Source organism: Sceloporus occidentalis, unplaced genomic scaffold (assembly GCF_023333645.1).
Source record: "Sceloporus occidentalis isolate IW3139 unplaced genomic scaffold, rSceOcc1.0.p SCAF_1, whole genome shotgun sequence".
NCBI lineage: Eukaryota > Metazoa > Chordata > Lepidosauria > Squamata > Phrynosomatidae > Sceloporus > Sceloporus occidentalis.
In genome coordinates, this window is record NW_028316981.1 from 290,714,747 (window position 1) to 290,727,561 (window position 12,815).

The 12,815-nt window shown below is 43.0% G+C and overlaps 1 protein-coding gene across 2 annotated transcripts in view; it reads right to left on the reverse strand.

The window, feature by feature from the left end:
- Positions 1-12,815, reverse strand: part of PARP8 (poly(ADP-ribose) polymerase family member 8) — a 236,281-nt gene that overhangs the window by 94,729 nt on the left and 128,737 nt on the right. The gene's annotated exons all lie outside the window — the stretch shown is intronic.

Genomic DNA, 12,815 nt, shown 5'->3' on the forward strand with positions numbered 1-12,815 from the left:
AACCCCACCAGAATGCTACTTCCCATTCTATAATAGGGCAACTCAAGGTACAAACAGGTCCTAAGAAAATGTGTGTATTTTTAAAATCCACACAGACATGCCTTAATTATGGATGCCTACAAACAATGTGTTCATTATAAAAATGCACTTATTAAAAATACAAACACACACCTTTTTAAAAAAAAAAAAAAAAAGAAGTGGTCAACATAGAGCAAGCTTGTTGTCTACTACTCCAGAGAATAATAGGTTCAAACTACAGGAGAAGAGATTCCACCTAAACATTAGGAAGAACTTCCTGACAGTAAGAGCTGTTCAACAGTGGAACACATTCCCTCGGAGTGTAGTAGAGTCTCCTTCCTTAGATGTCTTTAAACAGAGGCTGGATGGCCATCTGTCAGGGATGCTTTGATTGTGAGTTCCTGCATGGCAGGGGGTGGACTGGATAACCCTTGTAGTCTCTTCCATCTCTATGACTCTATGATTCTCTAAGAGAACAGATTTGGAGATGAAAATATGAAGGAGTCCATTGAAACAAATTTGACATTTGGAAGAAAGAAGAAATCCCAAGTATGGAAACTTGGGTTAATAAGCTGCTGGACCTGCTTGAAATGGACAAAATGTCAAGAAATTTGGACTATGAAATGATGGACAGCTACCGGAAAGATTGGAATACATTTATAGACTATTATCGACGAAACTGGGCAAATAGAATTATGTTTAATATAGATGTGGAGCATTAATGGATTAAGATATTATGTAATGGATTATGGAGATGTTCCTGTAGGTTTTCTTAAAGTGTGAATGGAAAGTATTTAGGGATGAAATCTAAGCAGCAGGAGAGAGAAACTAAGCTACCAATAAATAATACAAGATCGTAAATATAGATAAAGTAAGAGTAAGCATTTCAAGGTTAACAATAGGAAGTGAAAAAAAGACTGTAGATAGGTACTTATCTACTATTATAAGAATGTGTAAGAAGTAATTGTTTCATAGGATGTTTTTAAAAGCATTAATAAAAATTTATAAAAAAAAAAAGAAACAAATTTGACATTTCAATGAGTATTGAGTAAGTACAGAGACGACTATGTCTGCAGGTTTCAATATAATTTGGAACCCATGGCAATTGGTGGTTTCCATGTCAATGGGACAGTGAATCCTCTCATAGTTTCAATCCAAACATTATAGGAGCTATGCAAGGTGCTGAATTTATTTGGGGAATAAGATTCAATGGGTGATAATAGCTCCTTTAAAATTCAGATTACAACACAGAATGAAATTACTATTCCATTGATATAAAGCTACCAGCCACCCGGAGCTGAACCCTCATGATTCCAGATGGTCTTGAAGCCTACATAATCATGCTTTTCTTATGCAGAGATCAGCATGCAATTGTGGAGATAGAGAAATGAAGGAACATGCAGTGTTGCAAGTCATGTGATGTCCAATCTGGCTAAATGACACATTCCTTGATTACATACCATTTGGATTACTGTAACACACTCTGCACCTTTGGAAGCTGTTCAGAAACTTCCATGGGTCCAAAATGCTGTGGCCAGGCTGGTGACTGGGGCTGGTCCTCTATTGAAACAGTTTCCAGTCTGTTTCCAGGCAGAATTCTAATCTTATCTTGACTATGATCTTTAAATCCCTTCACAAATTGGGTCCAGACAATCTGAAAGACTATGTATGTTCCCATATGAGCCTGCCTTGAGTTTTGAAATCTTCAGGGGTGGTCTTTCATTCAGTCCCACAACTTTCACATTTGATGAGGACACAGGATAAAGCCTTCCCAATGGCTGCTTCCAGACTATGAAATGCTGCTATGAGAGACTGGTCTGTTCCCCTTCTTGCTCTCTTTTCACCAGCAGATGAATACTTTTTAATCTGAACAAGCATTCAGGGGCTAAATGTGCATCTATATAGTAGATATGATGCAGTTTGATTCCACTTTAACTGTCAGGGCTCCATCCTGCAGAATCTTGGTATTCGTAGTTTTGTGAGGCACCCACATTCATAGAGAAGACTAATGGCCCTGTAAAACTACAAATCCCGAGATTCCATAGGATGGAGCTACAGCACTCAAAGTAGAGAGTTGCGTTATTTCTACAGTGCAGATGGACCCCAGTGCAGATGGTTACGTGGAAAGGTCTTTAATTGAATACCTGTGTCACATTTTTAAAATTGTTCTTTAAATGTTTTAGTGTTGTTTCAAAGCACTAATGTCTTAATATGGTATTTTATTGAATTGTGCTTTAATTCCTCAACTACTAATTTTAATTAATTTATTTTAATTAATTTACTTTGTTTGTGTTTAATTTACTTTGCCACCTTGGGTTTCATTCAGAAGAAAGGTAGGATCTAAATAAAATAAAAATAAAAGGGACCAAAGACTGAGACAACCCAGGGAGATGAGGAAAACAGTTAAGACAATTGTAAGATAACCTCTTCATAATAGCAGGTGTACAAAGCAGGGTGGGGAAGATAGTTAGGGGCCTAGAAACCAAACTCTATGAACAAAGATTGATAGAGTTAGGTATGTTTAGCCTGGAGGAGTGAAGATTAAAATACACTATTATAGCCATAGTCAGCTATCTGAAGGGGTGTCACACACAAGCTGAAACAAATGTGTTTACTGTTCTAGAATGTAGGGCTCAAACCACTGGATTCAAATTACAAGGTTCTTGTCACTATCTTGGCATAGGGACTAGGTAATTATTAGCCACGAATGTATGATTAGGAATTTTCTGCACAAAACAGATAGACATCTCAGTTCACACGACAAGATTGTGTATATGATGCATGTCAGGTGAACCAGGCTGAAACTATTTGTAGCAGTGATGGGCATCATCCAGTCTGAAAACCACATGTGGCCCCAAAGCAGCTCTGTCAAAGTAACACTGTCAAAACTTGGTGGCAAATCATGCTACCAAATTTCAGAAGAAAAATTGGAAATGCCATTTAAACTGTTTGCTTTAAATGGCCTACTCTCAGGGCCGGCTCATCTATATAGGTGAGCTAGGAGGCTGCCTAAGGCGGCAAAATGTAGAGGGCACCAGCACGGCAGAGTGGCAAGGGAGCTGGGAGGCCAGAGAGAGAGAGAGAGAGAGAGAGAGCAGCCGGAGCCCGGAGGATGAGACAAGCAGAGCAGCAGCCCTTTTCTCTCTGATACTTCCCTCCTCTCTTTCCTTCTTTCTTCTGTCTTCCCTCCCTTCCTCCTTCCCTCCCTCCCTCTCCTCTCCTCTCCTCTCCTCTCCTGCCTCCCTAAGAGACTTACCCTCCTCATTGTCTATGGAAGGAGCGAGCAAGAGGGCCTCTGAGCATGTGGAGAACGACACCCGACTCCCACCAGGCAACGCGGTGGGTGGGCAGGCAGGAAGGCAGGAAAAGGAGGAGGGAGGGAGGGAGGGAAGGAGGGAGAACTAGAGAATGATGGGAGGAAGGAAAGGAAGAGGAAGAGGGAGGGAGGGAGGGAGGGAGGGGAAGAAGGTGGGAGGAAAGAAAAAGGCAGGGTGAAGGAGAAAAGATAGAGAAGGAGAAAGGGAGGAAAGGGAAGCCCTGAGAGGCTGAGAGAGTGTGACTTGCCCAAAGTCACCCAGTAGGTTTGCAAGGGTGAGCTGGGATTTGAACCCTGGTCTCCCCTTGTCCTAGTCCAATACTCAGGCCACTACACCATGCTGGATCCTCCACTGCACTTAAAGGTACAATGCTCAGTTATTATTTGTTGTTGTGTACCTTGTTATTTTCCACCTTATGGATACCCTAAAGCAAACCTATCCTGGGGTTTGATTGGCAAGATTTGTTCAGAGGAAGTTTGCCATGGCCTTCCCCTGAGAAGGTTGGGAGAGTGTGACTTGCTTAAGGTCACCCAATAGGCAGGGAATCAAATCCTGGTCTCCAGACTCTAGAGTCCTAGTCCAACACACAAACCACACAAAGCTACATCCCAATCTTCTATCCAGAAAGAATGTCAAAATGTCTTCCATTTTGAGCATGACCGAGAAACATTAATTTATATTGCTTTTATTAATGTTTTTGGCTTTTAATTGGTCGTGTCCTCCATTTTTCTTGAACATCCTACAATTTGCCCTACATTTGGTCCTACATTTTTCCTACACTTTGAGGGGCTACAGGGGGAGGGGTGTGCAAAAATATTTCTCGCCTAGGGTGGCCAAATACCTAGAGCCGGCCCTGCCTACTCTGGTTACCAGGGAATGAAAGTGACCCCTGAAATTGTCCACCTTGCTCTACATGATCATGGTTGTGGCTGTGAGAAAGTGTGTAAACATGGTTACTGAATCTCTACATACTGAAAAGCTACCAAGGTAATGCAATGTGTTTATAGAATTCAGTGAAAAGCAACATCAGTAACATACTGAAAATCAGAACATCTGGGCAGTAAATGAAAAGTATGATATGATTCTTTGGGTTTATTTTTCACCTGCAGTGCTTTTGTCAGCTAGATTGAATACAGATGTGGTGAAGTAACTAAGCATTCAAACATATGTCTAAATGTTTAGAACTCAGTTCACATTAGAATTTTCATGTGGCTGTGTAGAATGTAGGGTATTTTTTTGTTAACAACTGAAATAAACTTAGGTAAATATCCCACTCCCAAAATATAATGAAGTCACTTAAATATATATAAATCTTAATTATCAAAATTCACCTCTCTTTACAAGGTAAGAATGGAATTCAGATTCTGAGAAACCAAATATCTGTTTCCATTGCTGCATTGATATAACCAGTAATAGAGGAGTTGTTTGCTTAATAACATACTTTATCATTCTTTTATTTGGGAGGAATCTCAGTATTTCAATGACTGGAAGGTGGGATAATCAGGGAGGCTATTATTTAAATAAGGTTCCATAAACACTGAGATGTATAGAGTACACAGAACAGATAACAAGCAATGTCATATGATTATCTTCTGTTTAGGTAATGACTGCATTATTGTATATATCAGAATCTTATTGCTTATATTACTTTCTTTGATCAATATCTGGGTGCCAGCAATTCCAACGGTTTATGTGTATAATCTGATTTTTTTTTTTTACAGTCTTCTTCAAAGTTCATGTTTTCTACTTAACGTGTACAGAGAGGAAAATCACATAATCAGGCACAATTAAAGAATGGGCTTTTAATTTTAAAAAAAAAATAACCAATTTTCAGGGAAGGAGTGTGGTTTATTTTAATTTCTCCTTACAAATGACCTTAACAAGATGAGGATTACAGTGTAAACATTTACAGTTTGTATAAAACCAGGGGAGCATTCCAAATACAGTATCACCACAAATGAATGAATCTTAAAATGGAAGAGCATGCTGTAGGCATAACTGAGTACAATATTTGCTCAATTCTGAACAAAATGATATTTATTCAGAAACATTTTCAGGTCTGACTATACTTTTTCTATAACTAGGTTGTTGTGGTGGTGGTTTTTAAAAGGTCCTTTCCTGTGATTACCTAAGCCAGTCTAGATGGAAAAGTTGGTATTATCATGCAAAGGAAAATAAACTTCTTGGAACACAAGGTGCTGTCTTACTGCAAGTCAGCACACTGCTTTATCTAGCTTAATGCTGTCTAAACTGACTGGCAAAAACTGTGTAGGGTTTTAGATAGGAGACTTCTTCACTGGTACCTGGAGGTGACCAGGAATAAAGTGGATTTTTTTCATGCAAAAATGCTGTGTGGCATTTTATCTATCTCTGAAAATGATACTGACCTAGATTCTGGTCTGCAGGTTTAGAGATTCATGTGGAGGGGGGAGCAGATTTTTGTGTCACCTTGACACAAGGCTAACACATTTATTCTGGCATGTTCTTTCAAAAGCAAGATCATGTAATCATCAGGATATAATGTCTGGCTTACAAAATATATGTGCCACAATGATTGAGATGGACAGATTGCTTATCTGTAACTGTGGTTCTGTGAGTGGTCATTTGTGCTCTCACACAACTGGGTATTGCACCTGCACAGATATATTCTTTGGAAAGTTCTAGAGTGGTGTTGCCTGAGGTCACATGTACCACTCTGCCCTTCAATTTCTTTTTGAATGTCCAGAAATCTTTGATACAGCAAGATGTTCCAGGGCATTTATAGAGTGAGAGGATTCCCAAGGTGTCCAGTGACTCTGGACATTAATGTCACCACAGTGTGCCCCCAAGCCCATCATGGCAGTCAAAACAGCATGCAAGATAGGAGACTGTGTGACCACATCCACCAGCGCAACAAGAGGCATATATGTCTCAGTACCACTAGCCACAGGGGGTCAAAATGGTTGAAGAACCAGACTTGTAGAGGGCAGAACCTCTGTCCAGTAAGTAATCATCATGGTGGAAGCCATAAGGCAGAGGAGGCACTGCATAGTCCATCTAGTGCCATCCGGCCATGGAGGGAAAGATGCAGGCCCAGCTCCATCGGGCCTGGTCTAGATTAAGCAGCAGAGCCCTCAGTCCAGTCCATCTGCCTTGGTCCAGGCCTCAGAGGGAGAGAAGAACTGCTGAACCTGATCCCCTTCTCCACCACCATTCCCTTCTCCTTTTGTGTCATGTCTTTTTAGATTGTAAGCCTGAGGGCAGGGAACCGTCTAAATAATAATAATAATAATAATAATAATAATAATAATAATAATAATTGCAAGCCACTCTGAGAGCCTTTAGGGCTGAAGGGCAGGGTATAAATACTGTAAATAATAATAATAATAATAATAATAATAATAATAATAACTCATGCAGAGAAGCAAGGTTGATGGAGAAGCTTGTCCACCTGTTCCCTGAGGGTCTCTGCTCTGTTGCTCAGGAGGTACACTTTGCCCATGCAGGAGTCCAACATTTTCCCAATGAAGGTGATGTTCCTGGTTGCTTTGAGCATGGATGTCATGCCCAGCCTGGAGGATGGCTTGGAGGACTCAGAGGATGAGCTAGAGCCCCTGGGACCTGAACCTGTAATGGAGGAGCCAGAGCCCCTGGGGCTTGAACCTGTAACGGAGGAGCCAGAGGCTGGCCCTAGTTCTGCTGGAGCAGAGTTTATGGCCCCTCCAGAGATTCAGCAGTCAAGTTTGCCTGGTGCCGAGGCTGTGGACACGGAGGAGGATCTGGGCAGTGTGCCTACCTTCAATGAGTGTCGAGCAGAAAGAGAGGGCCTTCGAAGATCTCGGAGGCTTTATCAGAAGCGTCTTCGTAATCAGACACAGCTGAAGGCCGGCTCCTTGCCTTCTTAAGCACCTAGAGCATGTGTGGTTCTTTGCCAGTGGATATCTGACTCTTTTAGAGGAAAGACTCTGTCTCTGGCTCGTTTGGCTTCTTGTCTTGACTACCCGGAAACCTTGACCTTGGACTGCTTTATCGACCTGCCTATCTGTTGCCCTGAACCTCGGACCATCTGACAATTCTCTTGGTAATCCCTTTTGGTAGAACTACTGTGAATCTCCAGGACTGTGTAGCTTACACTGACTTTGCTGTGCTGGGAGGGGGTTTGTTTGTTTGGGAACTAGCTGCCTTATCAGCCCTTTGGCTGCTTTCCCGGACAATGGATTTCTTGGGGTTGACATTGAGACTGAGGTCATGTAAGAGAGACAGCCAGATGAATGTCCTGGAAGAGGCCACTCTGGGAGGACAACACTGACAGCCAATCATTGAAGTAGGGGTTGAGTCCTTAGGAAGGAGACTGTCACTACCATGCATTTGGTGAATACTCTTGGGGCTGTAAGAAGGCCAAATGTATGGCCCTTGCATTGGAAGAGGTTATTCCTAATGCTGAACCAGAAAATTGTGTAGTCTTATCCCGATGTGGAAATAAGTGTCCTGGAGGTCTGTGGATGCAAATAAGTCTCTTCTGTGACGGAATGGTAGTATGGAGTGTAGTGTCACCATCTTGAACTTTTGAGGCTTGATGTATTGATTCACACTACAAAGGTCTAAAACTCGGCAAAGGCCACCATCTCCTCTGGGTACCAAAATACCAGAAGAAGTAGCCATCCCTTTTTCAGAAATTGGTGAGTTCCTCTGTTCTGCCCTTGTGTAGCAAAGCAGTGATCTCATCTAGGAGAGCCCTCAATGGGAGAGTATGCCAATATAGACTAATGAGTGGTCAGGCCAAACTGTCTGTGGCAGTATAGTCAATATCAATTCCCCTGCTACAGGTAGTGCAGTAGCCTGTGGGGAGGTAGGAAGCAGTTCCATCGGTAGGTAGGGAGCAGTTCCATCAGGATCGAAGCAGTAGTTGATGCCAATGTAGTAGACTGGGAGGAGTAGCAGTTGAAACTGATGATGTCCCTGGTACCAAGGAGGACTTGAACCTCTTCAGTTTGGTGGCAGTAAAGGAAGCTGCAAAAAGTGGATGGTTGGTCACAACCTTCTTGGTGTCCTTCAGAGACTTCTTCCAGAGATAGGATTTGAGCCTAGATGCCCTGTTTGTGAGCACCTGAGTTGTGAAGTCATGGCAAGTTTTGCCGTTCTCCACCATGTGCTCCACTTCCAAGCAGAACAAACACAAGGAATGACCATTCAAGAACAAGACCTTGTGGCCCCAAGAAATGCAGTGTTTAAACAGTGTGGTAGAGGCTACAAGACTGGGGGGGGGGGGGGAATGTGGGGAGGCTTTTTTTTTTCATTTTGTGTTTTTTTTCTGAGAAAGAGAGAAGGGAATTGAGAAGTTTGGATAGGCAAATTAAGAGGAAGGAGTGACCAGAGGACCAGAGAAAGTGTCAGAAGGAGAGTCAGAGATGAAAGAGCATCTGCTCAATTGAGGGAACAACAAAAGATACTCAGCAAAAATCCAGCAAATGCTTCGCTCAGCCAAGGACCAGAGAGACCCTCTCACAGCCACAGGAGTTTACCACATACCATGCAGCTGCGGACAAGTCTACATTGAGATCACCAAATGCAGTTTGCAAACAAGAATCAAGGAACACAAGAGACACTGCAGACTGGACCAGCTAGAAAAATCAGCAGTAGCAGAACATGCCACAAACCATCCTGGGCATAAAATACTGTTTGAAAACACTGAAATCGCTGCCCCTCACTCCTGGAACCTTCTTCACCCGCGAGCAAGGGACATCACTTCTTTAAACAGCTTCAAAACAGAGTTGAAGACCATCCTGTTCAGAGAAGCATTCCCAGGCATTGCATAATTGTCACTTGCTATTTGATGTTCTTTTGGTGCCTGTTTTATCTAACCATTTCCTGTACTGCTATGTACTTTATATGTATTAGCCTACTAGCCCCACCACCTTTCCCTTCTCCTTTTATGTCATGTCTTTTTAGATTGTAAGCCTGAGGGCAGGGAACCATCTAATTAAAAAGATTTTATGTACAGCGCTTTATAAATAAAGGTTAATAATAATAATAATAATAATAGTAACCATGCCAACCACTACCATGTCAGGATGCACAGAGAGGTGACCAGTGGGGTCCCACAGTAGCTAACACCCCAGAGGACAGGATTAAAATTCAAAATGGCCTGAATAAACTAGAAAGTTGGGCCACAGCTAACAAAACGAACTTCAACAGGGAGAAATGTAAGGTACTGCACTTAGGGTGGAAAAATGAAATGCACAGATATAGGATGGGGGACACATGGTTGAACGAGACTACATGTGAAAAGGATCTGGGAGTCCAAGTAGACCACAAGTTGAACATGAGTCAACAGTGCGATGCGGCAGCTAACAAGGCCAATGCGATTTTAGGCTGCATCAGTAAAAGTACAGTGGAACCTCGGGATACGAAATACCCGGGTTACGAATTTTTCGGGACCCGAAAAAATCCAATTGGAAATAATTGTTCCGGGTTACGAACGTTTTTTCGGGTCCCGAAAAAACTTTTGGTGCTTTTTGCCGCGATTTTACACCAAATCGCGGCTTTTCCCCATTAGCGGCTATGGGGATTCGGCTTGCGAAAGCCGTTCGGGTTACGAAAGCGGCCGCGGAACGAATTATTTTCGTAACCCGAGGCTCCACTGTATAGTATCTAGATCAAGGGAAGTAATAGTGCCACTCAATTCTGCTTTGGTCAGGCCCCACCTGGAATACTGTGTCCAGTTCTGGGCACCATAATTTAAAAAGGATGTTGAAAAACTGGAGCGTGTCCAAAGGAGGGCGACAAAAATGGTGAAAGGTCTGGAAACCATGTCCTATGAGGAACGACTTAAGGAGCTGGGGATGTTTAGCCTGGAGAAGAGAAGGTTAAGAGGTGATATCATAGCCCTGTTTAAATACATGAAGGGATGTCATACTGAGGAGGGAGCTGACTTGTTTTCTGCTGCTCCAGAGACTAGGACCCTGAACAATGGATGCAAGCTACAGGAAAAGAGATTCCACCTCAATATTAGGAAGAACTTCCTGACAGTAAGAGCTGTTCGACAGTGGAACACACTCCCTCGGAGTGTAGTGGAGTCTCCTTCCTTGGAGGTCTTTAAGCAGAGGCTGGATGGCCATCTGTTGGGGATGCTTTGATTGAGAGTTCCTGCATGGAAGGGGGTTGGACTGGATGGCCCTTGCGGGTTCTTCCAACTCTATGATTCTATGATACTATGATTCTAGGGAAGTCATTGAAATCCATAAACATCTGGATAATTTCAACTGGAAAGAAGAAACCCTTAAAGTGAACAAAATTTGGCTACCAGTCCTGAGATATAACAAAATAAGGACTCAGCAAATGCAAATGGGGAAACACTCAGAGTCAGGGGCTTTCACAGCAGATAATAATTACCAATTAGCAGACACTAATCCTCTTTTGCATTAGCCCCTCAACCTGAGGCCTGCCAGCAGCACAGAACAATACGCATGCAAATCACTCCTGCATTCCCAGGCTCACACAGTATATATATATATATATCCACGTTTTTCCAGGCAAGTACTCTCTGAAGATGCCAGCCGCAGATGCTGGAGAAACGTCAGGAAGATAATCTTCTAGAACATGGCCACATAGCCCGTAAAACCCACAAAAAACTATGGATGCCGGCCATGAAAGCCTTTGACTTCACAAAAAAAAGTCACTCTGCCAAAGGATAAGAGAAACTGAGGGGTGACTAGTTTGGTGGGCTAGCATATGTATGGCAGGCAGGAAGGGCAGAACTTCCCACTAAGCTACTCAACCCTACAATATTCCAAACAGAATTTCTGTGAAGGTGCAATATCCAATTTTGTGAGGTCTGCCCAGCAGTCATCTGGCTGGGAAAGGAGAAGAAACATTCTTGTTTCAGCAAGGCAGACAACCTCCTGGGTGTACCCCTGTAGTCAATGGCCCGTTACAAATGGGCATAAAGTATGGGCTGGGTCCGTATTAGGATTGGAAAGGGGCGTCACTTCCGGATGCCCCTAACCCTAATACGGACCAAGTCCGTACAAAATGGCAGCGCCCGTTCCACACGGGGGGCCGCCATGTTTATGTAGCGGACGCACTGCGTCCGCACGTCGCACAGCACATATGATGCTGCGAGTGCACCATTGGTGCCTCGCAGTGTCTTTGGCACTTCTTATTTGCAGCACAGAGGAGCCTCACGGTTTGGACGCTGGGGCTCCTCCGCGCTGCAAATGAAGGCGGCGGCAGACCGCCCCTTCTGGGCGGTCTGTAACACGCCAATCATATGATAAGCAATGGAACTGCACCTGGTAAATGTCCAGTTGTCCTTCCACACCCAGTGGAAAGGCATTGCACAAGGAAGCACAGAATACCTCCTTTTGTTACGCATATAAAAATACTTATGCTGACTTAACTAGAGGTTACACCTCTGGGGTTATATGGGTATTTTATCAATTTTTGAGCCCCTCTGGATTTTAGGCACAGAAAAGGTCTTTTATAAAACCAGAAGTAAACCAGAAGTGATTTCCAATCAGGGTTTTTTGGGGGGAGGGGGACTTTTTCTGACCTAAATGGTCCAAGGGGCTAAAAATGTTGCAAGAATGCCCACAGAGGGCACTGGGGGACATTTGGGGACAAAAATTGGGGTTTTATTTGTACTTGAATGTGCGGAGGGATGTATTACCCCAAGATACGTTAGGGTACTAAAGCAGCCCCAGAGCCTCCTACAGTTGTCCAACCTTGCTACAAATGATAACATTTCTCAACCAGAAGGCTGGACATGTAGACCTACATATCATTAAACATACCGCTGTCTTTATTTCACTAATGCCTCCATTCTCAAAACGCAACAGGAAAGGGGATAAGATTCCTGAACACTGACAGTGGAACAGGATACAACACAAGATAGATCCTTATTCTGATTCAACGTGGCTCTTAAAACAGGTATCTATAAAATGTATTTATTTTTGAACATTTATCTTTTGAACATATGATTTTGTACAAAATTAGCAGCCTGGTCCTAGAGGTTCTTACTCATATGAAAGAGTGCACATACAAATTCCATGAGTATCATGTTGTTGATGCAAATGTGAGCGTGCAGAGTAAACTCGGAAGCTTGTGTGAAGATAAACAACAGCAAGCTGCTGGAGCATGCCAGGAAAACAGCTGCTAGATGAAAGCACACCGAAGCCTGGCTTATCTCCGAAGAGGCACTTTGTTTATTTGTTGCAAAGACACACGGGAGAACAATTACCAACACCATCCACCAACTACAAACCCCAACAAAACTGTACAAACGGACATCTGGGCTTATATACACATTTGCCATGCGGCCACCTTGCCCAGCCCATTTCTGTACAAGTTCCTGTCCATCTTGGAATACTTTCTCCCTTGCAAAGATGACACAGTATATTTACATCTTGCTATGTGCTCTCTGGCACACACTGTGACCTTGGACATCACCTGCTGGTTTGAGTCACAGCTGCAGCCAATTCTAGGCATCTGCAAAGTAAATGA